At 40.1% G+C, this 25,090-nt stretch overlaps 1 protein-coding gene across 22 annotated transcripts in view; it reads right to left on the bottom strand.

The window, feature by feature from the left end:
- Positions 1-25,090, bottom strand: part of nrxn1a (neurexin 1a) — a 1,882,581-nt gene that overhangs the window by 1,102,263 nt on the left and 755,228 nt on the right. The gene's annotated exons all lie outside the window — the stretch shown is intronic.

Consider the following 25,090-nt stretch of genomic DNA (forward strand, 5'->3'; position numbering starts at 1 on the left):
CAAGACCTTACTTTTATATTTCATTGCCAAACCTCCTGCAATAAAGGTTAACATTTAATTTGTTTTCCTAGTTACTTGTTGCACCTCCTTGCTGACATTTTGTGATTCATGTAGAAGGTCACCCAAGTTCTTCTGCACTGCAACATTCTGGAATTACTCTCTCCATTTAATTAATATTCTGCTGTTGTATTCGTCTTGCCAAAGTGGATAAACTGACATTTTCCAAGATTGTACACCATCTACCAAATTTGTTGCCAATTCACTTAACACATTAACATCCCTTTTCAATCTCATTTTATTCTCCTCAAACTTGCAGCAATCACCCCCTTGAAAATTAATTAATTTCACCACCAATGCTTAGTGGCAACAATGGGTATGACCTACAAGATACACTGCAGCAACTCACCAAGGTACTTCTCAACCTGTGAGCTCTACCAGTTAGGAGGATAAGGTCAGCAGATGCACAGAAACACCATCACCTGCAGGTTCCATCCACGCCACATGTCATGCTGACTTGGAAATATGTTACTGTACCTTCACTGTCACTGAGTCAAAATCCTGAAACTCTCTTCCTTATCAGTATTGTGGGTATACATGCATCCCAAAGACTGCAGCAATTCAAGGAGGGACCTCATTGCCACCTTCTTAAGCACAATTAGATCTCATCCATTGGTTGTGGGATCACTTAGCTCTGCCTATTGCTTGCTGTTCATGTGGTTTTGCATACAAGTTATCTTGTTTGTTGATTTCACCAGATTGATATCTCATTTTTAGTTATGTCTAGCATAGCCTCCTGAACTCTCTGCTGAATCAAGGTTGATCCTTGGGCTTGATGGTAATGTGGGGGATATTTGCAGATCTTGCTGGAGTACAATTCTGATGCTGTAGATGGCCCGAAATGTCTAATGAATGCATAGTGTAGAGTTGTTACATTGTTCAAAGTCTGTGCCATTTAGCATGGTGATAGTGTTGTACAACACCTTCAGTACATCCTCCAAGCAATGTTCAACATGGAGAAGCACTGATTCATCATTGGAGGGAGGATGGTATGTGGTAATCAGCAGGACATTACCTTACCTATGTTTAACCTGATGCCATGAGACTTCATGGAGTCCTTCCCCTGAATACCAATGTGCTACCAACTCTGCCGGGTCTAACCTGCTAGTGGGACTGAACATATCCAGGGATGGTGATGGTGTCAGTACATAAGAATATCAGAAATAGGAGTACGAGTTAGCCATCTGGCCTGAAGCGGCCTCCTCTGCCAGTCAATAACAGCATGGCTGACCTTTTCATGGAGTTATGCTTCGATGAGTAGTCAGGCCGTTGCTTGACTAGTCTGTTAGACAGCTTTCCCAATTTTGGCACCAGACCCCAGGTGTTAGTAAGGAGAACTTTGCACGATCAACAGGGCTGTTCCTGCTTTTGTCATTTTCAGGGCCTAGATCTATGCCAGGTGGCCTGTCCAGTTTCATTTTTTAGTTGAGACTTTTTAGTGACTGATGCAACTAAGTGGCTTGCTAGGCCATTTTAGAAGGCAGTTGAAAGTCAACCACATTGCTGTGGTTGTGGAGTCACATGTAGGTCAGACCCAGGTGAGGATGGCAGATTTCCTTCCCCGAAGGACCTTACTGAATCAAGTTTGTCTTCTCCCGATAATCAACAATGGTTACATGGTCATCAGTAGATTATTAATTCCAGATTTTTTAAAAAATTGAATTCAAATTTTAACATCTGTTGTGGATTCCATCATCTGGCATGATATGAAGCTGGGTTACAGAATATTAGCTGAGTTTCTAAATTAATAGTTTCGTGATAATTGCCTGCCCCTGATGAAGAGCTAATTTCCAGAGGTGAGGTGAGAGTGAAAACTAGTGATATCAAAACCACATTTGACAGAATATGGATATCAGGGCAAAACTCTCTGATGGCCCATAGGAAGGTGGTTTGGTTGTTGGAGGTCAGTCATCTCAACTCCGGACATCTCTGCAGGAGTTCCTCAGGGTAGTGATCTAGGTCCACTCTTCTTCAGCTATTTCATCAACGACCTCCCATCCATCATAAGATCAGAAGTGGCTATTTTCGCCGATGACTGCACAATGTTTAACACCATTTGTGACTCATAAGAAACTTAAGCAGTCCATGCTCAAATGCAACAAAATCTGGACAATATTCCAGCTTGGGTGACAAGTGGCAAGGAACATTTACACCACACAAATGTCAGGCAGTGACCATCTCCAACAAGCAACAATCTAACCACTGTCCCTTGATACTCAATTGTGCTACCATCTTCGAATCCCCAACCATCAATATCATAGAGGTTACCAAAAACCAGAGACTCAACTGGGTGCCATATAAATACTGTGGCTACAAGAGCAGGTCAGATGCTAGGAATATGGTGACTAGCAACTCACCTACTGACTCCCCAAATTTGGTCCACCATCTATAAGGTGCAAGTCAGGAGTGTGACGGAATATTCCCCACTTGCCTGGATGGGTGCAGCTCCAACAACACTCAAGGAACTTGACACTATTCAGAATAAAGCAGCCCACTTAATTGGCATCACACCCACAAACATGCAGTCCCTTCACCTCTCAGTAGCAGCAGTGTGAATTATCTACAAAATGCACTATAGAAATTCACCAAGGATCCTTAGGTAGCACCTTCCAAACCCCTCACCACTCCATCCAGAAGGACAAGGCAGCAGATATATGGAGACACCATCACCTTCAAGTTTCCCTTAAAGCTACTTTAGTGTTGTTGGGACAAAATCCTGGAATTCCCTCCCTATGGGCATTATGGGTTAAACTACAGTACATGGACTGCCGCAATTCAGGAAGGCAGCTCACCACCTCCTTCTCAAGAGCAACTATGGATGGGCAATAAATGCTGGTTAGGCAGCGATGCCCATGTCCCATGATTGAGTTAAAAAGAAACTTTCCTCCCTCCCTTTGTCTTTTGATTTTTTACGATTCTTGTGGGTTTTTTTAAATATTCCATTGTAAAGACAAACGCAAAATATTTGTTCAAAGCTTCTGTCATTTCCTTGATTCCCATTAATTTGCCAGTTTCAGCTTCTAAACGACCAATGTTCATTTAACAACCGTCTCTCACTTTGGCTAATTATCATAGTTGAACTATTTTGCTTATTTTAGGCAGGTAGAAAATTGCTGTGGCAGACTTTCAGCTTTGTCAGAATCCTGAAATTATTATCGTTTTTCTCCATGGATATATTTAAGGCAGGCTTTTATTAAAATTAAATTCTCCTTCTCTCACCTACCAGCCTGGACAACATGAATGTATACTGTTGCGAGTGAACACATCAGAAATGTCCAATTATACCCAAACCAACATAATACACATGCCTATAACTGGAGAGCCTGCTCATAAATCTATTGTTTACAGCAAAAAATCTCTGAAATGTCAGAAGACTGTAGAGACTCGATAAACTATCTCTCAAAGAATGTCACAAAATGCTGTCCTTCATCTATTTGTCGCTAATAGATTCTCCTCTGTACAGAAACTGCTTTAAAATAAATAATATTCAACAGTTTATGGTTATCCTTGACCAATTAAAATGATTTGTTTTTAAGTCTAGCATTCTAATCACATACCAAAGATTAGTATTGCTTATAAGAGCGAAATAAGAGAGAGTTAAAAATGCAGACATGTTGTAAACTGGAAGATACATGTGAATGTGATAGCCAATTACATAAATTATATTAAATTTAAGAGATATTGGTGTATTTACTGCACATTGAGCAAAACAAGTTACTCAAGTCTATTAATCATTAAAAAGGTACCACATAAAAGCCTTATTACTTACAAAAATGAAAGTACATGGTATTAAAGGCAATTTTGTGCATGGATGGAGAGAGGGCTTGAGGATAAAAAGCAAAGATGACGGTTCAATCGATTTTTTTTTCAAACTGGTAAGATGTGTCTGGTAGTGTAGCTTAACAGGATTACTTCAACTCGGATATAAAAGAAAGGATATCAAAATTTGCGAATGTATCTAATGAGGGTATACCATAAACAGCAAAGAAGAATCTTGGAAGGCAGAGAAAAGCTAGTGAAATTCACTGGAAAGGCATCAGAAAAATGTTAAATATTATACTTGGGGAAAAAAAAACAGTATTTTAATTATTTAGATTTTTAACAAAAGTGGAGACAGATCCAGGAGTGCACATTTGTTGATCTTTAAAGATGGGCACCCAATTAAAGAAAGGCTAAAAGCTACCAAACAGGATTGTGAGTTTTATACACCGAAATACTGACTACAAAAATGAGGAAGTGATGTTAAATTTGTATAACCATGATGCGGAGGTGCTGGTGTTGGACTGGGGTGGACAAAGTCAGAAGCTACATGACATCAGGTTATAGTCCACCAGGTTTATTTAAAATCATTAAACTGTCGGAGCTCTGCTTCTTCATCAAGTGAAATGGAGGGTGCTTCCCTCCACTTCACGTGACGAAGGGGCAGTGCTTCGAAAGATTGTGATTTCAAATAAACCTGGTGGACTATAACCTAGTGTTGTGTAACTTCTGACTTTCTATAAGACAATAGTTACACCACTGGTATTCTATTCAAATGTAAAATCAAATGGTGATAACACAGATGGATGCCATTTTGTTCATCATCTCTGCACTAGCTCTTTGTAAGAGCAACTCAGCTTGTCTCACTCCTTCCCCTTTTCTCTTAAGAATTGGAATTTTGTTTTTTTCCTTATAATCTGGAATCCCACTATGCAAAAGGTTTCAGAACTATGCAAAGTGTAAATTGAAGGATCACAGGACCAACACATTTATTTTGCACTGCTTTGCAACACAAAGTGTTATACAGGAGTGTTATCAAATAGAATTGAAAGTCAAACTACATTGGGTGAAATTAGACCCTCTCATCAAAAACTTTTATTTATATAGTATTTTGACATAATAGGCCATTCTAAGGTAACTCACAAGAACATTACCATTAATAATCTGATACTGTGACACAGAAGGATATATCATGACAAATGAGCAAGAATTTGGCCAAAGAGGTAAGTTTTAAGAAGTGCTCTAAAATCAGTGCAACGAGATAGGGAAAATAATTCAGATCTTAGGACTAAAGTAGTCAAAAGTAAGCAGACCAATAGTGGAGTGATACAAAACAGTATCTAGAAGTGACAGGATTAGACAGAGATAAATACCTTAAAGAGTTGTACGGTTGGGTGAAACCATAAATAGGAAGGGTGAGGCCATGGAGGGATTTGATACTATAGACAAACTATTTAAAATCACAGCATTGTCTCAACCACCACCCACTATAAGTCTGTAAGGCTAGATAATCAGTCAACAGGATCTGATGCAAGTTGAGGTCTGGAATGGTAGATGTTGGTGAAGAAGCATGCTACTGGTTAGGCCTGCGACTCAGTTTCAAACACAGCTTCAAAGTTGAAAACAGACGGGTTCAACTTCAGGCAGTGGCCAGAGAGAGGGAGAAAAATAGTGACGGAAGGTAACATTTTTGGTGGGGACTGATAAAGGTATCTTCTATCCTCCAAATATTTATTTGGAGGGAATTTCTGGTCATTCAATGTTGGAGAATCAGAAACAGAGAGGGAGGCAAGTAAGGCTGTATTAAGCTGGAATGAAGTTTTCAGGATACATATAAAATCTGGTTTTTATATTTTGGATGGCATTGCTGGGAGTATGTAGCCATAAGGAGAAGGGAGTGGCACCAAGGTTTAGGGAGGGAGTTTTGGAGAATAGCGTTTGGGAAATAAAGGAATAAACATCAATGGTGGAGAAATGAAAATTGAGAATGCCTAGAGGCCAGAATTGGGAGGAGTGCAGAGATCTTGAAGGGTTGTAGGGCGAGAGGAAGTTGTAGGCATTGGGAAAGGTGGGTATATGGAGAGGTTTGAAAATAAAAATGAGAGTTTAAAGCTGGAATTCAGAGAGTTATTAGGTCAGCAATTAAAGCTCACCTGGTGTTGTGTAACATCTGACTTTCTGACCGGGGTGAGCTTTAAAAATCATGGTCCTGGAGGTCACCTCGGGAGCTAATGTCTCTGGAAGAGTTTCGGACTTGGAAAAGCTAGGGAGAAGGGATAGAGCACAGAACTCGCCCACCATAAAGAGCATGTTACAGACTTTGTTCCTTAAAGAGTCCTTAAAGAGCATGTTACAGACTTTGTTCCCGAATGCCATTTTCAAGCTTTGTTTCATCCAGTGAGCCCCAAATAGTCCTGATTAGGCCAGTGCACAGCTGTCAGGTTCCTCACAGGGTCTAAATAAATTTCTCTGATTTTGTTCTGGAAACAAAATCTGTGGGATCAACCGATCCTGGCATAATTGCTTCATCTGCTTCCCATGAACTTCACAGGAGTTGAGAGCTGAAATTGATAAGTCAGCAGCAACTCCCAATGTGGCTACTGCTGCTAGGCAGGCCCCATCTCCTATAAGCCAAACTCACCTCCTGGCTAATTAAGCTATTTGTAGTTATAAATCATGTTGCCAGAGCAATGTATCTCAAACATAGAATTCGGATTCAGAATTCATCTAGGTGTCGATTTCCTGACCATGCATCGGAAATCCAGTCCTCAAAATCAAGCCATTTTCTGATTTCATGGCTAACACAGGTCAATGAGAACAGAGACCATAGATTAATAGAATTACTGCAATTTAGAAGCCAGAAGGTAAAAACAATAAAAATTGCAAATGACACCTTCTGGTCCAACTTATACACTTCAAAATGGTGCTCCAGTGTAACCAATATGTTCATTCCCCAGTATTTCTTTTAACTGGTTTTTCGCTTTTAGTAATATGGGCAAGAGAGCATTTTGTAGTCTCGTGCTCAAGTCTGTGAGAGATTTGAAGGCAGTCAGGAGACTGTGATAACTGAGTTTAGAGGTTAAAAAAATGAATTGGTGCTTCATCAGGAAACAAGCTGAGCATGATTGAGATAAATAATGCTGGGGAACTAGAATTTGGTTGCCTTGATGATGAGAGATATTATGGAATTGTAAGCTCGGCCCAGGATCAAGTAGCATGCCAGACTTCTGCAGAGTCTGGTTCAATTGATAGGATTGTTACATCATGCTAGGTTATCATGAGGAGTTGTATGTAGCTGAGAAATAGGAGGGGCCCAAGCCTCGAGCAATGGGGTATTTCAGAAAAAAACTAACAAGAAAAGACATTGCAGCACTTTCTCTCATCAGAATGAAAATCATCAAGGGCAGTGGCATCTAGTCATAAATTAGATAAAAGGTGTTGGAGAAGGATAGTGTGAGCAATATATCCTTCTTGAATGAAATGGTAGATCATCTAGTTGATTTCTAGTATGCAGATATCATGGTTAGTAGCAAGAAAACAAATTCTAAAAAAGATACAGGGGCCAGTGTATCCATCCTATCAGAGTGCTATGTTAAATCCTCAATTCCTCTAACCATCTACAGCTAACCTTCTAGCCGCCAGAGGAACTACAGGAAGAATATAAGGCTAGATAGAAGTTCATCTTTGCTGCAAGGAGAGATAGATTAATCATACCCTTTTAAGTTATTCCCAATCTGTCCATGGGAAAAAAAACTCCCACTCACGATCTAAAATTGCTAATGAGAACCATCAGCAGGCCATGGAAGCTAAGACTTCTCTTAATGATAAAAGTGAGGCACAAGCTATAGAATTTCAGCAACTGAACAATATCATAGATAATATTAAAGTGGAACAGCAAAACACGCTTAAACAGATCAAAGCTCGATAGACATCTCACAATCTAATCATTACCAACAGTCATACAACATATTCAACCTAACGGACTGGAAAAGGAAAGCTTACAGATGATTTATAACACTTCTGTAGACAGATACCCAGTGTTGCCATGAAATTGTCACAATGAAGAAACATTCTGATAGAAGAAAAGTTCTCTCTATCACAGAAATATTCAGAACATAAAGACTATAGTGAATAATTAGGGATGGGAAATGTGTTACAGTTAATAAGCAGTGACATTGTATCTCAGAATCTGCAGTCCTCACTTTCTCCTTGTATCTCAGAAAGCAAACATGAGAGAAGAATGAACATCTTTATTCAACTCTGCATATGATCATCATGATGTGGAGCTGCTGGTGTTGGACTGGGGTGGACAGAATTAAAATTCACACAACACAAGGTTATAGTCCAACAGGTTTATTTGGAAATACTAGTATACGGATCTCTGTTCCTTCATCAGGTAGCTGTGAAGCAGGATCATAAGACACAGAATTTATAGCAAAAGATCATAGTGTCATGCAACTGATCCAATATATTGAACAAACCTAGATTGCTGTTAGGTCTTTCATCGTTTAGAATGGGTTGCAGGTATCGATTCATTAATATGTAAATCTCAGAACTTCTTTCAAGTCAAATTCCTGAGACAACTTAAGGTTTTATAAAACAAAAGGTGACATAGTTAGGCCACCTTTGGAAAATTGCATGCATTTTGGGTCTCCTTCCTATCAGAAGGATTTTGTGAAACTTGAAAGGGTTCAGAAAAGATTTACAAGGATGCTGCCAGGGTTGGAGGATTTGAGCTATAGGGAGAGGCTGAATAGGCTGGGGCTATTTTCTCTAGAGCATCGGAGGCTGAAGGGTGACCTTAAAGAGGTATATAAAATCATGAGGGGCGTGAATAGGATAATCAGACATGGTGTCTTCCCTGGGGAGAGGGGTCGAGAACTAGAAGGCATAGGTTTAGGGTGAGAGGGGAAAGATATAAAAGGGACCTAAGGAACAATGTTTTCACATAGAGGATAGTGTGTGTATGGAGTGAGCTGCCAGAAGAAGTTTTGGAGGCTGGTACAATTACAGCATTTAAAAGGCATTTGAATGGATATATAAATAGGTAGGGTTTAAAGGGATATGGACCAAGTGCTGGCTAATGGGACTAGATAAGGTTAGGATATCTGGTCGGCATGAACGGGTTGGACCGAAGGGTCTGTTTCCGAGCTGTACATCTCTATGACTCTCTGATCTCAGTTCAGACAATGCATTAAGTCGGTCTGTATTCCAATCTTGAGTCAGACTGGTTCTAATTCTAAAATAGGAATTTATAAAATGTCACATGGATTGACTGCCTGCAGATTGCAGGCTTTTCTGTAAATACAATTCTGCAAATGCAAATTTACCCTATAGACTTATATGTGTATGTGCATGCATGTGAGGGAGAGAGAGAGAGTGAGCGTGTGTGTGCACGCATGCGCATGTTTCTCACCTGCAAGGATGCCCTGAGGCATGGTACATTAGTGAGACCAAGCAGACGCTATAACAATGCATGAATGGACACTGTGCAACAATCATCAGACAGGGATGTTCCCTCCCAGTTGGGGAACACTTCAGCGGTCTGGGGCATTTTACCAAAGATCTTTGGGTGACCGTCCTCGAAGGCACACTTCAGGAGAACAACAATGCAGATGGGCTGAGCAGAGGCTGATAGCCAACTTCCGTACCCATGAGGATGGCCTTAACCCGAACCTTGGGTTCATGTCACACTATAGGTGACCCCACTACACTATACACTCATACATATACACACATACAACACTTTCACATGCTCGCACACTGATGCAGACCCTCTCTCATATACATGCTGTTTCTCAGACATACACACATACACCCACACACTCTCACCCATGCGCATACTCTCTCACAGGCTTATACTCCGTCACACTCAAGCACACTCTACCAAGCACGCGCACACACACACACACACACACATCTATAGGGTGAAGTTGCACGTGCAGAATTGCATTTACAGCTACATTCTATTTTGTTCAAAAAGCACACAACCTGCAGACCGTCAATCCATGTAACATTTTATAAATTCCTGCTTTGGAAACAGAACCAGTTGGACTCAAGATTGGAATACAAACAGACTCTAACCTCATACCTTTAATGCATTATCTGAGTTGAGATGTCACCTTTTTAAAGTTATCTTTGGAATATTATTTGAACGAGGCTCTGGGATTTACATATTAATGAATGGCTACCTCCAATCCATTCTAAAAGATGAAAGACTTAACAACAATCGAGGCTTGTTCAATATATCAGTTGCATGACACTATGATCTTTTGCAGTAAATTCTGCGTTTTATGATCCTGCCCCAATAGTTACTTGATGAAGGAGCAGCGCTCTGAAAGCTAGTACCCCCAAATAAACCTGTTGGACGACAACCTGGTGTTGTGTGATTTTTAACTGATTATCGTGGAGAAGTGAACCCAACTTAATGTCAGAGAGCCCCCGCAGCATGAAGTTGACTTTTCAAAAATGTCTGCACACCAGAGTATTACACAAGGATTTTCTAGCAGTTTAGTTTCATTTTCAATCATGACACAAACCTATTTCCCCAGGCAGCCACTGGGTGCCATTGTCAGTGAGTGGGGCATGGGAGGGAGTAAACTTATAGTTAAATGTTCATGGCTATATGTTAATGGTGAAAAGAGGTATTGTAAAAGGACTTGCAGTTTTATGGACTAACTTGGGGTAAAAAGATGTAATGTAATGGGTAGAATACCTAAATTAAAGGATAAACAGTGGCCATGTGCTATGTCATAGCAATGTTAGAACACATGGAACTGAAACTTGAGTTTACAGGGCTCCAGATAATATGACCTCTCCTATCCCTATCAAGCACTGAACACAGTAATGTACAATAAGACCTTATTGCAATTCATTCACAAGCAAATAGGCCTCACACTGCTACAATTTTAGGGATAGAGCAGTACTTTACAAAGACAAAATGATGGTGGGTATAGTTCTTCAGAAGGGCTTTGCTAATGAAAACTTTCGGGGGGGGGGGGGAATAGCTTAACTCTTTAGAAGTTATGGGCGGCATGGTGGCACAGTGGTTAGCACTGCTGACTCACAGCGCCAGAGACCCGGGTTCAATTCCTGCCTCAGGTGACTGACTGTGTGGAGTTTGCACGTTCTCCCCGTGTCTGCGTGGGTTTCCTCCAGGTGCTCCGGTTTCCTCCCACAGTCCAAAGATCTGCAGGTTAGGTGAATTGGCCATGCTAAATTGCCCGTAGTGTTAGGTAAGGGGTAAATGTAGGGTTATGGGTGGGTTGCACTTCGGCAGGTCGGTGTGGACTTGTTGGGCCGAAGGGCCTGTTTCCACACTGTCATGTAATCTAATCTAATCTAAAAAGAGGGAAATGTTAACAATATTAGCTCATACATGGTCAAGAAGTGAAGTTGTGTTTTAAGTAGCATAAATCAAGGTAATTAATAAATAATTTTAAGTATTTAAGATTATATTTTCTCAGGACACTCCATAGCTCAAGGAGAAACCAATACAGTTCTGAAAATTATGAAAGATTTCACTGGTACTGGTTATACATATATTGTGAATTAACACAAGAAAACAAAATAGCTATTTCATAGAATTATTTATTTTCAATGCTCTTGTATCACAAAATGAATATTTAGCTAATGTCTTGTTATCATTTGGAATGGAACTGGATAAATACTTGTAAACTATCTTGAAGTGACCCAAAAAGAGTAGGAAATTCAGGTGAGTAAAAACCTCCAATTGGCAAAGGCACATTGAGCTTGTTTGTGCACTGTAAATTTTATAACAATCTTGTCTGAAAAATATATAAGAAGAAGGACATGCTCGGGATCTGAAGTTGAGAACACAAGTCAGGCAGAATAGGCACAGTCAAAATATTTCAAACAAATGCATTACTTACCAATTTTTAGTTAAAAAGCTGTCATGCTGATTTTTAGGACTGTCATAGAAATCAGATGAATAATTTTAAAATGCCTCACTAATGAGTTTGTGAAAGGAGTGGATGACATTAGGCTAATTAAACAAAAGACAAAGTAATGAGGAAGAATGGGAATGTAGGAAATGACAAGAACAACTGGGGCACAATGACTGTCATTTGAGTATTCAAACGGCAGTAATTTGAAATCTAACTTTGCACTTTAAAGGAATGATAATAAATGAGATTTAATTAATGCATAAAATGTATTTTATGCAATTTCATAATGCAGAATTTGCTATGCTTGCCTTCAAAAGGCATTACTTTTGATGTTCGTAGCAGATGTGCCTCTGAACTTGCTGTTTTTCAGTAACATCTCTTCAGTTTTACTTCTGCAATATATTTTCTCTGAGTTTTCATTGAAGTCGAGAGGGAAACTCTGAGCAAACCCATATCCCACGTTTTCTAATTCTGAGCCCCATATCCCACGTTTTCTAATTCTGAGTCCTCAGTAGCAGAAGATGCCCAGAAGATAAATTTAATATTCATTGTTCTGATTTTGTTGTGGGCCAGGAGAGACATAATGGCAAGCCCAGCACCAAAGGCCCACCCTAAGTTAGGCTACCATAGCAAACCATAGCAAAACAAAACATGGCCCCAGTCACCATTCACCATTCTTAAACTCCTTTCATTTTCTCCATCCGGCCCCAAGCTTTGAAATGCTATCATCACAAATTCACCATTCGAATCATGGTCTCAAAACTTTCATCTTTTTTGGCTCCTAAGTATGACTCCTTTGCACTCTCAATCATCAGGTTTTAGACTAGATACAGCAGCACGTCATTTAACTGAGACTCGGCTATTTAGACAGATTGTTACGGCATATTCCTGGCCTTGTCAGATTTGACACACGCAAACACGATACCCTCCCTTTGATTTGTTTCGTGCGACTTCATTTATCTGTTCTGTAAATTTTCATGCTGCAACACTGAACTTTTCTTCACTTTATCCAGATAGGCATTATGTCATAGGCATTACTCTTGCATTTGTCAATGACTACAGATGCTGAATTCCTGACTTGCTGCATTCCTTCGAGATTAAGGCTATTTAGCTGTTTGCTATTTTGAGTACTTTTACTTCCATCAGTAGGGCAGTGTAGCTTTACATTTCTATAATGGTTTTTTTGCAGTGATTTCATATCAACCACGTTTCATATGCTCTCCCCATAATGTTGTCCAAAAACACTCACATCTTTTAAAGATGAACCTGTCCAGAGTGCTATGAAGTAAATTATTATGAAATAGTTTTCTTGCAAAGATACAAAGCCTTTTGGCTATGGCTGCATTATATCAGCAATGAAATATGAATTATTCCTGATTCATTGCCTTACACAGTTCCCTAAAAGTCTGTTATTTACAGCATTGGTAGGTTTTGCTGAAAGAAAATGGCATCTGAATGGCATATACTGTTATTAATATGCAAATTGGTTATCAAACTGTCGTGAAGAATAGATACCCTGTGAATTGCAAAATATCACAAGTTGACAACTGGATAGTGTCGCACAGCAATTAGCTTTCGGAAAAGAAGACTGCATGTTTAACTGCCCAGCAAACTGTATTTACACACTTATTGTTCACTAAACCCACCACTGGGAGTCAAGCCTAGCAATTAACAATAAAGGGTCTTCCAGAACAAGGAGTTGACCCTGACCGATGTGTAGGCCTGGCACATTCCAAGGTTCAGCACTGTGTGTTGAGGGACACAATAAAGTTGGGGCAGCTGCCACTAAGGCAGAGTGGGGAAAGACCACTGACTGAGGTCTTTCTGCTGAGGTTAATTGGGGGACCATTCTGTCATCAGACCCTCCCGGTACCTCAAATATATGCAAACAAAGTCTTGCACAAGTGAAAATGCCTTTGGTTTGTTTGCTGGATAGTCTTTTTTCTTCACGTTACTGTACAGAACCGAACTGCTCTAGGGACTATGCATATAAAGATATTTTATGAATAAAGTACATTATTAATATCAAAAAAATTAACAGCAAAGGTAATTACTGATGACTATTAATCAACATCTTTGGCCCAGAAAATGAAGTAAGTGTGGAGTCTAATTCTTCAAAAAATTAATACTTGGAGATTTGATGAAATATTAAATTAAAAATATAACTATTTTCTTGCATTGCCTTTCTGCTTCTTTTCTCTCCTTCACTTAAACCAATATTTATTTCTCTCTTTTTCTGTAGCTGATTCAACATAGGATGGGATACATATGGATAAGGACAAGAATGCACCTTAGATGAAGGCTTCAAATTGGGGGAAGGCCATCTATAACCAAAGATTGGGAAAATGTGGGCTGCGAGTGGCTGTTTGGGGGTAAATCCACATCTGGTACTTGGAGTCTTTTAAGGACCAGCTGATTACAGTGCAGGACAGGCACATTCCTGTGAAAATGAAGGAGAGGAATGCAGGATTCGGGTACCTTGGATAACAGGGAAGTTATCAGCTTACTCAAAAAAAAGGAAGCATAGCGAAGGTCTGGGCAACTGAAAACAGACAAAATCCTTGAAGAATATCAAGAAAGCAGAAATGAACTCAAACAGGGAGTTATGAGGGCTAAAACGGGTTATGAAATGTCCTTAGCCAACAGGGTTAAGGAGAATCCCAAGGCATTTTATGCATATATTAGGAACAAGATGGTAGCTAGGGAAAGAGTAGGACAAGGATAAAGAAGGGAGGTTATGTGTGGAGCGAGATGAAATGGATAACATTCTTAATGAGTATTTTACATCTGTATTCACCAAAGAGAGGAACGTGAGGGATGTTGAGGTTAGGGAAAGGTATTTAAGTACTCTCAGGCAGGCGGAGGAACAGTTGGGTGTCTTGAAATACATTAATGTCCCCAGGGTCAGGCAGGATCTATCCCAGGACACTGTGGGAGGCAAGGGAGGAAATAGCTGGAGTCTTAATGGATATCTTTGCATCTTCTTTGGCCTCAAGTGAGGCTCCAGACGACTGGAAAATGGCCAAGGTTACTCCTTTGTCTAAGAAGGGAAACAAAGATAATCCAGGTAATTACAAGTCAATGAACCTGATGTCAGTGGTGGGGACGTTTTGGAGAAGATACTGAAGGACCATATATAATCACATTTGGAAGCGAATGGACTTATTAGTGATAGGCAGCATGGGTTTGTGCAGGGAAGGTCATGTCTCATCAACATGATTGAGTTTTTTGAGGAGGTGACAAGAATGATTGATGAGGGAAGGGCAGTGGATGTTGTCTACTTGTACTTTAGTGAGGCATTTGATAAGGTACCTCATGGCAGGCTGCTACAAAGGTAGAGTCTTATGGGATCTGGGGGTGTGCTGGCTGGATGGATACAAAAATGGTTTGGTCATAGAATACAGAGAGTAGCGATGGAAGGGTGCTTTTCAGAATAGAGATCAGTAACAAGTGGTGTTCCACAGGGATTAGTGCCGGGACCTTTGTTGTTTGTAATATATATAAATGATCCAGAGGAAAATGTAGTCTGATCAGTAAGTTTGCAGGTGATACCAAAATTGGCAGAGTTGCAGATAGTGAGGAGGTTTGTCAAAGGATACAGTGGGATATAGATAGATTGTAGATATGGGAAGAGAAATGGCAGATGGAGTTTAATCCAGACAAATGTGAGGTGATGCATTTTGGAAGATCAAATTCAGGTATAAGTTATACAATAAATAGCAGAACCCTGAGGAGCATTACAGAGTGATTTGGGGGTTCAGCTCCACAGATCCCTGAAAGTGGTAACACAGGTGGATAAGGTGGTCAAGAAGGCATACCTCATACTTATCTTAATTGGCTGGGGCACTGAATATGAAAGTTGGCAAGTTATGTTACAGCAGTACAAAACTTCATTTAGATTAGATTAGATTACATTACAGTGTGGAAACAGGCCCTTCGGCCCAACAAGTCCACACCAACCCGCCGAAGCGCAACCCACCCATACCTCTACATTTACCCCTTACCTAACACTACGGGCAATTTAGCGTGGCCAATTCACCTGACCTGCACATCTTTGTGACTGTGGGAGGAAACCGGAGCACCCGGAGGAAACCCACGCAGACATGGGGAGAATGTGCAAACTCCACACAGTCAGTCGCCTGAGGCGGGAATTGAACCCAGGTCTCCGGCGCTGTGAGGCAGCAGTGCTAACCACTGTGCCACCGTGCCGCCCACATTTGCAATATTGTGTGCAGTTCTGGTCGCCACAACACCAGAAAGACTTCGATGCTTTGGAGAAGGTGCAGAGAATGTTTACTGGGATGTTGCCTGGTCTGGAGGGTTTTAGCTATGAGGAGAGGTGGGATAAACTCAGATTGTCTTCACTTGAAAGACGGAGGCTGAGAGATTACCTGATAGAGGTCTATAAAATTATAAGTGGTATAGATAGGGGGGATAGTCAGAAGCTTTTTCCCAGGATGGAAAGATCAACCACAAGAGGGCACAGGTGTAAGGTGAGGGGAAGAAAGTTTGAGGGCAGGTGTGGGGAAAATATTTCATGTTGAGTGTGGGGGATGCCACACTGCCAGCAGAAGTGTGGAAGCAGACATGTTGGCAACAATTAAGGCGTATCTCATGAACATGAGGTGAACAGAGGGATAGAAACCGCACATGGGCAATAGCGGGTCTGAATTACGACTAGGAATTGGTGCAGGCTTGGTGAGCTGAAGGGCCTGTTCCTATGCTGTATTGTATTATTGCATGCACTTACTCTAACCTCCAGCTCATTCATTCAGTTATTTATTTCCAAATCATTAAATCTATGGATTGATGCTGATGGTCCTATTTTTCACCAAGGTTTTATATGTGGTTTGCTGCATCAATGTTAGTTCATGCTTTGAGCAACCTAATAGCCAAATTTTCAAAATGTGTGAACTAATAAACAAGTATAACTGACAAGGTATACAGTGGTCTACCACCATTTAACAAAATCTCATGCTTACCTTGATCAGGTTGCCTGAGGTGAATAAAATTGTCTCAAGGCAATTGTCTCCCACCTCCATCTGGAAAAATGTCTCCCCTCAGAATGCTGTCAGCTAAGAAATGGTCAGCAGTTCTTCAGTGTCAGCACTGGCTTTGGAAGTGGTTTCCATTGAAGAGGCATTTCCCAATGTCTTTCACAAAATGAAAGGAGAGTATAAACTGATTTTGTGCCTGCTGCTGGAACCAGGTTGCCAGGTACTGCTGAGAGGGGTGGGAGGGGGTTGGGGGTGGGACTGGAGGGTGAAGATGTTGGAAAGAAACAATGCTGTGTTCAGCAGTGCAAACACAGAGGAAGGTGGGTAACATTTTAGTTACTCAGGGGTCTCAATTGTTCTCAAGGTGCCTGAACTGGAGGGTCAATCGCCCACACTAACCCCCATTTTCCCTACTCACATTCAACCTGCAACATATCATGGCCATCCTCCACAATTTTGTAAAGGACCATTGGTGATGGGAGGAGATTGCAAATAAAGCTGCCCGTGCCTCCCCAATCCTTACAAGCAGAGGCAGGGAGATGATGCCTTCGTGGCACCTGATCTTATCTCTGTCACCTGAGAGCGCTCTTTGGAGTTGAAGTCATAAAATTTCAACCTATTAGTATATTTGAGTAACAAGTTAGAAATGTACCTGCTCTTTAATTCAGTTTCTATGTGTTTCTTAAATGCTTGTCCTAAGCAAGGAGAGATTATTTCTAACCTAAAATCTGCTCATTCTGTACACTTGATCTATGTTAGATTTTTTTTTGTCATGCTTTACTTGGCTGTCTTTGTTTGTGGTGAGTCTTTTCATAGTTATATTAAGATCAATTCAAACCACGTTATAAACTGGTGGCAAATAACTATGCCTTCAAAGATGGGTGATCTGTCTATTCTGTCAAATCCCATCTGAATGTTCACTTCCTAATCTAACAAATGTAATTGTTAGACTTATGTTGACAGGAAATTTGCTAATGTTTCAATATTGTGCAGCTTAGAATAGAGTTGTTGTTATGCATGAATACTTTGGCCAAGAATAAATTACTGTCAGTCGTGTATTTCCATATCCACTTTTTTGCCTGATGGCTCTGGAAAATACAGGTTATGTTGCAATTCACACAGAATAGAATTCTAATCTCTGCGAATGACTGATTTTGCTCATTCACTAACAAAAACTTCTGAAGCAAATCAACACTGTAATTGTAAATCTTTAGCCATTAAACTGCACATCCTAATCCAATGCTGGTCTTTAGTACAAAGGTGTATTAAAAAAATCTGCTGCCATATGCCGCCTAAAGGGATTTGTCAAAAAAATGTTTCAGATAATATCAGGTATTGTGCAGTTCCTCTTGCATTCATTAAATCACATCACCTCCTGTTGTTCTCAATTTCGCTTTATATGTTAATCTCAAGTGTTATTGCACATCGTTGCAATTGTTGAAATTGCTCACAAATGTTTGTTATTTTCCATCAACCACTTCTTCCTTTGTTAACAGCTTGTAATTTTTTTTAAATCTCAGGACAATTTACTTTCAGCTTAAGTTCTTCAAACATTTCAGAAAGAACACATAAAACAAGCTGTCATCAAACAGAGCTTGCACTTGGAGATCCCTTCCATCCAATCCAATGTTTTTCCTCATGACTAATTAAATGCTAAGATGGTAATCCTTTTCCATCCCTTCTATGATCCAAGTACGTTACTGATAATTTATTCCTTTCCTTTATAGCTCTGCTATGTTGAAATTGAAACTCACTGCAGCCTTTTTCATTGATTTCCAGAGATTCCAAAATGTAGATTTCCTTTGTTACTTTTATAAGCTATTGACTTTTTAAGTCAAAGCCAAATGTCTTTAACTTCTGACTTGCATTATTTGTGAAGGTTCCTCATCAAAACAGTTAACTTGGTTTCCCTTTTCACAGATGCTTACTGCCCTGTTGAATGCTTCCAGCATTTTTTGGTATATGATAGCACAAAGAATGTCTATGCAGTACGTGTCACTGAATTAGGAGAAAAATACAGACCATAAAACACGTAGGTTAGGAAAGAAAAAAAATACAATCTATTTTTAGTATATTTTTGAAAACCAATGATGATAAGCACTACAAATAGTCAATGTGTCTTTTATAGAGTCATAGAGATGTACAGCATGGAAACAGACCTTTCAGTCCAACTTGTCCATGCTGACCAGATAATCAAGTTTCATTTGCCAGCATTTAGCCCTTATTCCCTAAACCCTTCCTATTCATGTACCTATCCAGATGCCTTTTAAAAGTTGTAATTGTACCAGCCTCCACTACTTCCTCTGGCAGACCATTTCACACACGCACCACCCTCTGTGTGAAAAAGTTGCCCCTTAGGTCCCTTTTAAATCTTTCCCCTCTCATCCTAAACCTATGCCCTCTGGTTCTGGACTTCCCCCACCCCAGGGAAATTTTGTATATTTACCCTATCCATGCCCCTTAAGAGTTTATAAACCTCTATAAGGTCACCCCTCAGACTCCAAAGCTCCAGAGAAAACAGCCCCAGCCTATTCAGCCTCCTCCATAGCTCAAATCCTTCAGCCCTGGCAACATCCTTGTAAATCTTTTCTGAACCCTTTCGAGTTTCACAACATCCTTTCAATAGGAGGGAGTCAGACTCTGCAGAAAGGTTTGATATATTTTAGGCATAAAGCTTGCATTAGAACTTGATATTATATTTGATCCCATGGCCAGTGATGTATCGACTGCTGACTATAACAGGAGGCTGGAAGAACACAGAAAGCTAGGCAGCATCAGGAGGTGCAGAAGTCGACGTTTCGGGTGTAACCCTTCTTCAGGACAGCGAGTGGGTGTGAGGGGAGCTGGAGATAAAGCGTTAGGTGGGGACAAGATAGTGAAATGGAGATAGGTGAAGACAGGTAGAGAGTACGACCTGGTTGGTCAGTGGGAGGAATGAATCCGGTTGGTGGCAGGGAGATTTGAAATTGGAAAACTGAATGCTGAGCCCTCTGGGCTGTAGGGTGCCCAAGCAGAAGATAAACTGCAAAATCTACAGTTTATTTTGTCTTAACTGGACAGCAGTCCTGATAATAAATAAAAACCAAAAGAACTATGGATACTGTAAATCAGAAACAAAAACAGAAATTGCTGGAAAAGGTCAGCAATTTTGGCAGCATCCGTGAAGAGAAATCAGAGTTAACATTTCAAGTCCGATGACCCTTCCTCAAAACAGTGCCAATAGTGGTCACTTAATTGGTCATCACTTGCTATAATTTCTCTGAGCTATCATTGTCTGCCTGAAAAGCCTTGTGGCCCTCTTTTGGTACCTATGATGAAATCCACTGCTAAGCCCTTGCATTCCAAAGCTAATATGCTATAATGAATAATAATGTCTATAACAAAAAGCATGTGGGGCCTGAAATTTCAATTTTGGCCCCAAAGGTGAAGTGAAGATGAGTAGCAAGCTAATTTCCTACCCATGGATGAAATCTCAGACAAAACCAACTTCTATGAAGAATTCCTCATGTTCATTGATGATCATGATTTCCCAATTGTGGTGAAAGGTTATTCTTTGCCATCTATTTCATCACAGGAAGATGAGGCTGGCTCAGTTTAATGGCCACAACGGGAATTCCTCCCATTCTGCTCTTATAAGGTATAAGGAAAATCCTTGTTACCCAAGTGCTGCTTAACTTTTACGAAATCTTTCAAAAATTGAACTGAATAAAAATCCCTTTTTTTGAACAATGGGAAGTACATTAGATGAAATGTCTCTGCAATTTCCAATCTCTCTAAATATCTCCATTCATTTTCAGGTTGACGTTTCATCTGTATTCCTTCAGGTGTCAGGCAGGGTAACCGCCAAAGAAATTCTTACCCTTTGTAGTGATTGGCCAGGTGGATTGCACTGAGTATGATTTCCCTGATTGGGGCTGTTAACCTGGTGTAATCAAGGAGTCCTGGCTGACAGATATAAACAGGAGTCTCAGGGATTCTCCTCAGTCTAAGGAATGACTCTGAACTAGCTGATCAGAGTTCTGGTACTGTACATGTGTAAATAAAGAGTAACTTGGTGATGGGATACCAGCCCCTACGGAGTTATTTCACATTTGCTACGGAAAGAAGAAACAAAATCCTAAACAAGGAGTTGAAATGCTTCTACTTTGTAATATTGGCCAAGATATTGACCTGCCTCTGTTAATGTGAATCTGAAACCAACTATCCTGCATGAGGCGGCCATCTAGCTCTTCTTTTCATTTGTCCTCAGTGCCTCTAATAAAAGAGCTGATGGCAACTGCACCCTTTGGTGGGAAGTGATCTGGAATAATTTATATATGTTATCATTAATGACTGGCCATTAAAATTCTATACTACCATGAAATGTTATACTTAGATATGCAGAGGAAGATAATTTGATTTTTTTTAGGGTTATTTATAATATCGGATGTCTAACAACCAATCTGTGATAACTGCTTTTATACAAATAGCCAAGGTAAGAGTCATACTTTATGTTTCTAACACTAATTACATCAACCCATTAAATCACTTAAGCAATGAATTTGGTTATGAGGTAATAAAAATAAGCTGTGCTGGATAAATGGCATTCTGCTAAAGAAATTTATAAATGGCTCCATTAATTTTAGGACCCTAACACATACCTTAACTATATCCGTTAAATATTCCTGAGAACTATTTAAGTCGCTCACCACCACAGGATTAGATCTTAATCACGTACCATGCCGAAGACATTTCATATCGACATGCAAATAACCTTATGAAGTTAACTGGGACACATATTTCTAATTTTCTTGAAACAATGGTCAGTATGAATTAATGAATGAGAACCAGTTTGAGTGGTTTGTGTTCACCAAATGTGATGAATAGCTATACAAATGTAAAATCATAAAAGAATTATGGAACAAGAAAGGAACTTCAATCATCTAAGTACATACAGTCATAATACCCTGAGGTCTCCGCTTTGCAGCTTCCAATTGTTTCTTAAATATTTTGAAACTCACTGTCTGTGCTGTTTTATCTGCAAGTCCATATTGATCATTCTCTGTCTGAAGAAAAGTATTCTGACATCAGCCCTGAATTTTCATTTTATGAGTTTGAAGCTACTCTTACAGTTTAGTTCAAAAATGTTTCCAGAATTATCAGTTCTATATTGTTTCCTGTCATATACCTGAACAAATTTACCTCTCAATCCCCTTGTTTCAAGCCTGAAAAACTCTGTCATAGCCTACTCTCTTCTCATAAATCATTCTTTTTTTGCTAAGGCTCAAATCATACCACAGAAACTTAGGAATAGGAATAGGCTACTCAGCCCCTTGAACCTGTTCCACCATTTAGTGAGATTGTGGTTGGTCTGTGGTATAACTCCATAAACCTGCCTTTGACCCATATCCATTAATACTTGTGCTTATCAAAAATGTATCTGTCTCAAGTTTAAAATGAACAAACGATACCACACAACCAGCATTTCACTAAATCTTTGCAACTTTTCAAGGCAGTAGTTTCCATATTACAGTAAGTAAAGACAGTCTGAAGGTCTCAAAGCCTCTCACACAGCTACTCAGATGGTTAATTCTGTCAGTAAAGTGGGCATGAGTAGGGTGGCATGTAGGTGGGTATGTCTGTAAAGTGGCAGATGGTTGAGGGTGAAGTGGGCAGGTTAGATCTTCAGTGGTTGAGTAGGTAGGATGCTTAACGCATAAGGAGGTAGGATGGCAGATGAGTACAAGATAAGGTGGCTAGTGGGTGGAGCATTGGACAAGTAAAGGGCAGATAAGTGAGTGAGAGATTAGGTAACAGGTGAATGTGCGGGTGCAGTGGCAGAAGGTAAGCAGGTAAGGTGGCAGGTGGTAGATGGTTTGCAGGTACGTCGAGAGTAGGATAGCAACTAAATCAAGTCATAGAATGGCAGTTAACAAATAGCAGGGTGACAAATAGGTAGCCAATGGGTGTGTGAAGATGTACAGTGACAATTAAGTCAGTGAAGTGTCAGAGGAGATAGAGGTATACATGATGTGATTGGTTATTGTGAGTGATTGTGGCTCAGTTTTATCATTAGCCAGGAATTACAGCAAAGCATAATCTCTCCAACTTTTTCTGGCTAGCCTACAAAGTAAAGAGATGAATAAACTGCAAGTGCTGGAATCCAAAGTAGATCAACAAGAGGCTGGAAGAACACAGCAAGCCAGGCAGCATCAAGAGGGGGAGAACAGTTAAGGTTAAGTCAGAGCCCTATGAAATGTCGAACTCTAACACAGAATTTGAGACATTTTTTCAGGATTCCGAATTTCTTACAATTGTCCATAGGAATTTTAAAATTGACAGGCAATTCCTGAGTGGTTAGCGCTTTGGGAGCTCTGAAAAGTTCTGATATGCATCTTTCAATGTATGTCCAGAGAACAAGAGACCTAGACCCATGTATTTTCAGTACAGCTCATTCAGTGCCTACAAAAACAGAAAGTGCTGGAAAAAGTCAGCAGGTCTGACAGCCTCTGTTGAGAGGAATCAGAGTCAATGTTTCAGCTTGAGTGATCCTTCCTCAGAACTGATGGTAGCTAGGAAGATGTTGGTTTACATGCAGATGACAGGGTGGGGGGAGGGGGTAAGTAGTAAATGATAGGTGTGGATAGAGCCACAGGAGAGCAAAGAGCAGTTGGACTGATAAAGCAGTGGATCATGATCTGGCTAGGAGGGTGAATAGTTTTTAATGAGGACTGTTAGCAGCTAACAATGTGTCACTAGAATGCAGTACACAAAATTGTGTGAAGTGCAGGTCGTGAACCTGTGTAGTCAAGGTAACTGTGGGAGGCAGTAGGTTTGTAGTGGATGTTGGTGGCCAGCCTTTCCCCAGAAATAGAAACAGTGATGTCAAAGAAGGAAAGGGAGGAATCTGGGATGGACCAGATGACAGTGAGTAGCTACTGTCAGTTCTGAGGAAGGGTGATTCAACCCGAAATGTTAACTCTGATTTCTCTCCACAGTTGCTACCAGACATGCTGAGCTTTTCCAGCAATTTTTGTTTTTGTTTTCGATTTGCAGCATCTGCAGTTCATTCTGTTTGTACATTCAGTACATATGTGATTTGTTGGCCAGCATTCACCAGGATCTGACCTACTTGTCGGTTTTTACAACATTATTTGTAACATTTGTGCAAGAAATAAGGCTTCCACTGATAAGTACATTTAAAATTATTAAATGCCTCTAATATTCCTTTATAAATGTATAATTCTGTATCAATGGTAGGAAACACTGAAATTATCACACTGTGTCTTGAAGTATCGAAAGAAAGCTGAGACAGATGTTATTGTATTAAAGATTAGATCACAGATCAATCTACTTCTATAAATTTAAAAATCTCCAGGTGAAGCTTGCACAGATATATACACAAGTTAAAGAAAGGTAAAGCAGCTGGAAATTGCAAGTACCCTTTAATAACACAGAAGTATCAGATGAAAAGCCAGGAGTTGAATCACTGGCATTTATGTTTTGTTTTATAAGCTTTTTGATTGTTCTGAAATACAGCTTCAGGACTTATGGTCTGCCTCATCAGGAACTATTGTTCTTTGTTTTGACACTCAGAGAACAAATCTGACAACTAGGGACATCACAAAAGCAGGCTTTGAATCACATCAAGATGATAAGATACATCCTGTAGACTTGGCCCTCCACACATACATTATTTGTTTAAATTATTGTGTTTTATAATAGCTTGGCTTTGCTCATTTCAAAATTCATGAAATTCAAAAAAAAACTTATCAATTAAAAGTCTGATATGAATATGTTCTAAATATAGGCTGAAGTTAAAAAAAAGTCTTAAATAAAGGTTGAGCAGTTTGTATTCTTCAGAAACCATAATTTAGGTTATATTCTTGAGTTTACTCCACATTCAGCTTGACAAGCGAACAGTTTGACTCAAAGGTGAATATCAGAATTACTCATGTCACAATTAACAACACGTTAAAGTGAGGTCATAGATTCATTTGCTGAGCTTTTGTGTTTTTCTGCAGATGTTTCATCGCCTCGCTAGATGACATCGTCAGTGAGTCTTTGCTAAGGTGCTGGTGGTCTGTTCCGACTGGTATTCATGTGTCTTCATGGGCGGCACGGTGGCACAGTGGTTAGCACTGCTGCCTCGCAGCGCCAGAGACCCGGGTTCAATTCCCGACTCAGGCGACTGACTGTGTGGAGTTTGCACGTTCTCCCCGTGTCTGCGTGGGTTTCCTCCGGGTGCTCCGGTTTCCTCCCACAGTCACAAAGATGTGCAGGTTAGGTGAATTGGTCATACTAAATTGCCCGTAGTGTTAGGTAAGGGGTAAATGTAGGGGTATGGGTGGGTTTCGCTTCGGCGGGTCGGTGTGGACTTGTTGGGCCGAA

This window comes from Chiloscyllium plagiosum, chromosome 9, assembly GCF_004010195.1.
Source record: "Chiloscyllium plagiosum isolate BGI_BamShark_2017 chromosome 9, ASM401019v2, whole genome shotgun sequence".
NCBI classification, from domain to species: domain Eukaryota; kingdom Metazoa; phylum Chordata; class Chondrichthyes; order Orectolobiformes; family Hemiscylliidae; genus Chiloscyllium; species Chiloscyllium plagiosum.